The 7,555-nt window shown below is 39.9% G+C and overlaps 1 pseudogene; it reads left to right on the top strand.

The window, feature by feature from the left end:
* The first annotated feature begins 6,512 nt into the window (after nucleotides 1-6,512).
* On the top strand, nucleotides 6,513-6,613 carry LOC129401446 (U6 spliceosomal RNA; annotated as a pseudogene).
* Nucleotides 6,614-7,555: the final 942 nt, after the last annotated feature.

Below are 7,555 nucleotides of genomic sequence, written 5' to 3'. Positions count from 1 at the left end.
CCTATTTATTGGTTGATAGTACTTTTCTTTTAGTTTGAACAATTTTTCACTTTTCTTCCAGTTGGAGAACATTCCTGGATACTATTAGAATAAAAATCTTTTAGCCTCCTAATTTATCGTTAAGATTGTCAGTGCTGATTTACTTTTAAGGTTTGCTGTTTTTTTCACTGATTTAAGAAATTAGCATTTACATTTAAGAAATGAGCATTACAGTCTTTCAGGAAATTAAGAAAATTCAGGGACCCCAAAAGAACAGCTATTATATTCTTCTCACCAGTACAATCATTGATTTAATTTGATTATTTATTCTAAGTGCCATTGACACATTTATTAAGTCCATAAGTCAGAAAATGTCTTCAGAGTCAAGACTTTCCACTATGAGCCTTGTAGAGATTTGTCAATGCTCTCATCAACAGAAAATAGTTTCTTTCTAATGCAATTTAATGATTACTGTTTGTAAGGAGACAGTGCAAATTGTAGCAGTTGTACTCCCAGAATTAAGAGCGTGCCCCAAGACATCTTCCTTGTGAGACAGGCTGTATGATTTGCATTTTTGGCTCCAGTCAGAGAAGCTTCTCACCCCCAGTCCTGTCTGTAGCAGAACTCTGCATTGGCTGCACTTTCTTTCATACCACCTCTTTCAGGTCATGGAGACAGATCAGAGCAACAGCTAACACAGGTTTCTAATAGTCTAATGTCATTCAGTGTCTTTAGCTAAATGTATTTTTTTCTTTTGGACTGGAGCAATAGCACAGTAGGTAGGGCGTTTTCCGTGCATGAGGCGGACTGGGGTTTGATTCCTCCGTCCCTCTTGGAGAGCCTGGCAAGCTACCGAGAGTATCCCGCCCGCACGGCAGAACCTGGCATATTCAATATGCCAGAAACAGTAACAACAAGTCTCACAATGGAGACGTTACTGGTGCCCACTCGAGCAAATTGATGAGCAATGGGGGTCGACAGTGCTATAGTGCTTGGCACATACTTTAATTTCATTGAGAATTAAACAGCAACACCTAACACCCCTACCCCCCGCAAGGCAAATGTTTTACTGTCTTACCCACTGTATCATCTCTCTGGCTCTTTTCTTTCTCTTTGAAGCCAACACCATTGCCCCTTGTATCTCTACGCACTTGCATCCTGGTCATCATGAGAAAACAAGTAAGAACTTGTTTTTCAACAGTAAGAAACTGGTCAGGGAGGAGGTGGTGTTGAAAGTGATACTGTAAGCCATAGTGCAAAAATGTAACCAAAAAAGGGCTTCTTGTAGAGGCAGATTAGTGGGACACAAACTGGGGGCATGCATTGGTGGAGGGAAGGGGGCACTTTTGAAGGGATGGTATGGAAATATTGTATGCTTGAAACCCAGTCATTAATGACTTGGTAATTTCATGGTTTAAAAACAGAAGAAAAAAAAAAGAACTTGTTGATTGTGGCACAGTAGGACCCAGGAAATTAGTAAAGAAAACATTAAGGAAGATACTGCATTTTTTTCCCTTTTAGAATGGTCAATTAATGGAGAATTTTTTCTTACCTTTTTTAATTTTTTTGCAGTCACAATTACTTTTTTTCCATTTAAACTTCTGTCACACTACTCAGTGAGTCCCGTCAGGAGAGTAGTTTTGGTTTATTAACCAGTGAAATAAGGCACTAGTTTACTGCTAACAGAGTCACGTCTTTTGAGGAAAGTCATTCAATCAGCTGGGAGCTCTGACAAGCCTGCCCTCCCCCTTCTCCCCTGCTATGCTTGCACTATCAATTTTGTAGAAGAACCCAGAACAGAAGTCAGGCTGAATTGCCAAAGATGGATGGCAGAGGAAATGGTGATCCTTCTCTTCCTTCTCAGAGGCCACTGTTCAGGGGCGTCCAGGAACAGTAGAAAACACTTTGTTTCTCCATAGCTCCCATTTCACAATGGGTAGCTCTGTCTGGAGACTCGACCTTCTTTATTTGACACTGCTAACTGCTTATATTATAAAAAGTCTCTATCTTCCACAGTTTACTATTTACTTGTTGCACAATCTATATCAGACAAGGGTTCCACACCCGTTTTCTTTATCAAGTGAAAAACCATCAGTACTGTAGTTGATCCCCTTGTTTTTTTTCCCTCTGTGTGTGTGTGTGTGAAAGAGAGAGAGGGGGGAGAGAAAGAGTGATAGAGAGAGAGACAGGGAGGGAGGGCGAGGGAGAGAAAGAGAGAGAGGGAGAGAGAGAGTATTTTATTTGGTCTGTTGCCTCTTGCGTTGTCTATAATAGATGTTTCTTTAGAGCTGTGTTCCTCAACCTTTTTTCTTTCTGACCACACCCCTTTCTCCCCGTGTTTAATTCCTGTACTTTTTGTGTCCTATCAGTTGGCTCTTACTTCTTGTGCCCTGGTCTCTCAATTACGTGTTTTCACCTGTGACCTTTTTGGAATATACTGAGACCCCATGGCAGGCCATCTGGCCTCCAATTGAGAGACACTGGTCCAGAATCATGTTTTTCAAACATTTATCCATGGAGTGGAACAGGTCTGCAGATAGAAATTTTGAAAACCACTGGTCTTAGTTGTAATGGCCAGCCCACAGACCAGTATGCAGGATAGGTACAGATATTAAGTGACTGAAGAATGCAGATATAGAAGCTTGATTAGAGTCAAGTTCAACTTTTGGGGCCAGAATATTACAAAGGTGGTTCTTGTATGTCTGGTTGTATTGCACCAGCAGACACTTGCTGTCTGGTTGTTCCTGAGTTCAATCTTTAAACATCCAGTTTGAATCCATAATCTGCCAGTTGAAACTTTGAATATTACCATTTGGTTTCTGCTAATCAGCTAATGTGAATAATATTAATCAGTGATTTTCAAATGAAATGAACTCCAGTTGCTAAAGATACTTTGAACAAAAGACCTGTGCATCTGATATGAAAGAGAATCTTATTGGGATATTGCAGTGGAACATGAAGATTGAACAGGATGCTGAGATCGAGGAGTCAACATATAATTAATAGAAAAGCTACTGGTATTATTTTCCAGCCAGTGGTGTGGCTATAGGTCTCTGTAAAGATGATTAGTTTCACCAAATGTTTAACTCCAACATCTACTGGGAACTTCTATATTTAGAGAACTTGCTAGGTTTCATGGGGTGTTTGCCAAGATGAATAAGTCATTCTCTATCCTTCATGATGCTCATACTTTACTGGAGTGACACACCTAGTGTCACTGAAATCTAGGCCATATAGTGTTGCACACCGCAATAGAAGTGCTGATGTTGGGATTACAGGAACACAATGGAAGAAATTATTAATTTCTGACACATAGGAAAAATTAATTCATTAGAGGATGTGGCATTTGAGTTGGATTTGAAGAAGATAAATGAATTTCACTAAATGTTAGTGAAAATGAAGAGAATTCCAGTCCACAGAAATGGCCTAAGTGACATATAGAAATATGTTAAAGTGATGATGTTTTCAAGGCCCGGTAGAAGTTCACTCTAAAGAAGCACAGTGCATGCCGGGGTATATCATGGAGATGAGGCGTAAAGCTAAATAGGAATATAGCCCAGAAGGGAGGTAAGGAACCAGAAAGGGAGTTGCTTTAAAAACTGTGTTAAGGGGCTTAAGAGTTTTTTCTGTATGTAATTAGAATCTTTATAAAAAAGAAAAGAAACAGGACGAGACTTATGTTTTATGAAAAGTAACTTTGTGGAGAGTCTAGGAAATCAATACAGCAGGCAGAGAAAGTCCTGCTAAGTCAAGAGTCTCACTGTCACTGCATAGGACCAGCCAGGGATTGGGCAGGGTGGACTCAAGAGAAAATTTAGAGGTAAAATAGAAAGATCATGAGACATAGTCGGAGGTGAATGGTGATAAGGGAATAGTTCAAGATGACTCATGTTTGTAGCCACAAGTAGATGGTTATGTTGTTGAACTACAGCAGAGAATTGAGAAAGATGAGCATTTGGGGAACGGGAGAAAATGAGATGGATTTTCAACTGCTGAGTTTAAACTCTCTGTGGTACATTAATTTCTTGAACAGAAAGACATAGGTTGTATTTTACCGGCTGGGATGCAGAGGTGAAAACAAGACCACAGGTAAGGCCCCTGCTTTCACAGAGAGCCCGTTCTAGGGGGAAGATGAGAGCAAATCAAACCAAAACACAGAATCTCTGTGTGTTGAAACTCTAATCCCCAATATGATGCTAGTTGAAAAAGTCTAGTTTGAGATAACATTTGTCAAATTACTAATTACAAGTAATGCGATACGATGGGATCCATGCCCTTTCATGAAGCAACACGAGAGAACTTAACTGCTCTTTGCACTCTGCCAGGTGATCATAGAAGAGGATGGATTATGCAAAGTGGGAAGTTTCCTGGCCATGATGCCACTCTGTGTCTACCTTAGCACTGGAATTATCACCCTTCAGAAGTCTTAGTAATATATTTACTCTTGAAGCAAAAAAAGAGGGGGGGGCAAAAAAATCTTTCCAATTCTAAAAAGCACCAGAAAGAAAAATTAAAAATTCCTAAAGATTAGGAAACTGTTAGAATGGTCAGGAGAGGTCTCTGTGAAGACTCTTTTGAACTGAGGTCTGAGTAACAAGAAGCCAGTCTTGAAAGTAGCCAGAGAAAGAGTTCAGGGAGCTAGGCAAAGGCCATGGGGCAGGAACTAGCAAATGTGTTGAAGAAGCATCAAATCAGTATCACAGTATCACCCTAGGATAGACTTGGAAGGCAGTTATATGAATCTCGTTACAAAGGACACTGGTTTTGAACCCGGGTCAGCCACGTGCAAGGCAAACTACGTTGGTTTTCAGCCTGTGTTCCCAGGAAGAGCATAAGATGATACTCTTTGACTTATCTTTGAAAAGGATCATGCATTACTAAGAGGAGAACGAACCCTGGAGGTAAGGGCAGAAGAGATAGGAAGGAAGCCCTGGAGAATGATGATGGCAGTTTGGGAAGGGGAAGTAGTAGTGAAGGTGGTCAATTTCTGAAAACATTTTAATTTTTTGGGGGGGCCATCCCCTGTGGTGCTCAGACTTACTCTTGACTTTGTGCTCAGGATCACTCTTGGCATATGTCGTGCTGAAGATGGAACTTGGGTTGGCCACATGGAAGGCAAATTCCTACCCCCTGTAGGATCTATCTGACTGCAAAATTCTAGGAACATTTTAAAGGTGGAGCTTAAAGAATGATGGAGGAAAATGTTTGGGGTTGAAGCATCTAGGTAAAGTTGGTGTCTTTGGTTGAGAGGGTCAAAATTAACAGGGAATCGAAAAGAACTTTGGCAATATGAGGCTCAGGCTTGTGACGGGATTTGAAAATTTAGGCTGTAATACAGGGGAAGAGGTCAGATCTAGAGATGTAGAGTCCAGAGTAATCCCACCAGTGATGAGCTAGTAGTCGTATTGTCTGAAAAATAATTGGAAGATTGTTACTGGGGCCTGAGAACTGCTCATGCAGAAAACAGATGAAAACAACATCAGAAATGGAGAAGAAAAAAAGACAATTTTGCACTTTGTGCATGGACAACACGAGAACCTATGCACATGAAGGCCAAAGCCCCAGTTCTGCCCATCCAGTGACTTTCTGAAGGACAGGACGAGGAAATCATAGTGAGTATAGGGGTGCCTGTTCGACAGAGCAGAGATTCCAGTTTGACTGAGGTGAAGATAAAAAGGCATTTGAGGCCACTTATGAGATTAAGTTTCAGGGCCTAAGAAAATGCTTGGGGGACTGGAAGATGGTTATAGTGGTTAAGGCATTAGACGGTACATGACTTGGGTTCCATCCCTGGAAACATGTGGTTCACTGAGTGTTCCTCGGGACAGCTCTGAGGTTCCTCAGCATCTCAGGGTGTGGCCCTGAGGGCCTCCAATAACCAGGGGTGGTCTGGGTAATTTGTCATCTTAGATAGTAAGTAACACTGCATCCTTCGGCCCTTATATTCAACCATAGGTTGGTCCTGGCCCTCCTGAGTACTTCCTGTAAGACCTCCTCCCCCCCTCAAAAAATGCTTGAAAGTTGAACTTAGAAGCAAAAGCTCTTCAAAGGTTTTTTATTCCATGTGATGAGAAAGGAATGAAAAAAATTGTTTGAAAGTGGGTAATTGGGGCATCTAAATGATGTGTATTCATGTGATATGTCATATTGTCACTAAACTTGTCATGATTAAAAGTAACTCTGTATCTGATGTATGTCCAGGTGCATTGGAAAGGGGTGTGAATTTGTGTATGAGTCTGTTTTTTTGTGTGTAGATGTGTGTCTATGTGATCTATAAAACTATTCACCTGGGGAATTCCCTTAAACATTACAGGGATTATATTGTCACAAAATATATTTAAAGTCTAAGCCTAAATGATAGTATAATTAGAAAAAGAGCTGAATAGTCTTCATGATGGCAACATTTCAAGAGAGAGAAGAGAATTACAGGTAAAATCTGAATAAGAGGAATATCCTCAATCATGCCAATATAACTGGCCTTGAAAATTAGAGTCCCAAGCTTTATGTTTTAAATAAAAAATTAAAGAAGCTAACTAAATAAAAATAGATTAAATAAAATTAGAATGATGCAGAGAAGATAGGCATGGCCCTGCACAAAAGTGACATGCAAATTCATGAAGCATTCCACATTAAAAATATACATTTTTGCTTATCCTTAACATATGATATCTCAAAGTGAAATAATGCCAATATTTATAGAACTTAAATTATGGTATTTTTATTAAATTAAATTAAAATTAAAATCTTGATTTCAGTACGTCTTAGGCACCTCAAATTCAAAACAATAGAAAAACATTGTCATGATATACTCAACACATCTCAATCCATTCTCCTTCTGATTTTAACTCAATAGATGGCGCCATGTAGTTGATCTTATTCAAAACTTGGCCGTCAACCTTTTCTGGCATTCCCACACCCTGTCACCTCTCTAGAAACTTTTCTGTCCCCAGTGCTTCTCTACACTCTCCCGTCCTTTGTCATTCCTCAGTCCAAGGCTTCAGGCACTTGACAGATTTGGGGCAATGTTGTCAGAAACGAGAGATGTTTGGCAATATCTAAGGCAGTTTTGATTGTCACAGCTGGGAGAAGAATCTAGTGGTTAGAAACTTGGGATGTTACTAAACACCTTACATGCCCCAGAAAATTCATCACCACAAGGAATCCTCTGGTTCAGACTGTCCAGAGGTCCGCTGTTGAGAAACCTTGGCATAGGACGACGACATTTACCATCTGCCTCTCCCAAGATACAGTATTTCCAAAGCAGCCTGCATAATCGCAAGCATAAACATAGTTATCATTCCTTTAAAATGAGTCATTTCACTTAAATGTCTAAAACACTTAAGACCTAAAATGTACATCTGTTTTATACTTATACAACAAATTTTACTAAATAATCCCCAATTAATCCAATAATTAATGATTGTTGAACTAGTTAATTTTAGGAAACCCTGGCTTCTTTAGTTTATACTCATTGGCAATGTTCTCTGTACCGATTTATACTGGTAAGTGTACCTGCTCAGATCGAGTTCATTTATAACTATTATCCTCCTAATCCCATCAGTGGTCAAGATCCAGA

Source organism: Sorex araneus, chromosome 1 (genome assembly GCF_027595985.1).
Source record: "Sorex araneus isolate mSorAra2 chromosome 1, mSorAra2.pri, whole genome shotgun sequence".
In the NCBI taxonomy this organism is placed as follows: Eukaryota; Metazoa; Chordata; class Mammalia; order Eulipotyphla; family Soricidae; genus Sorex; species Sorex araneus.
The sequence above is the reverse complement of the archived record's forward strand: the minus strand, read 5'-3'. Positions and strand labels throughout refer to the sequence as shown.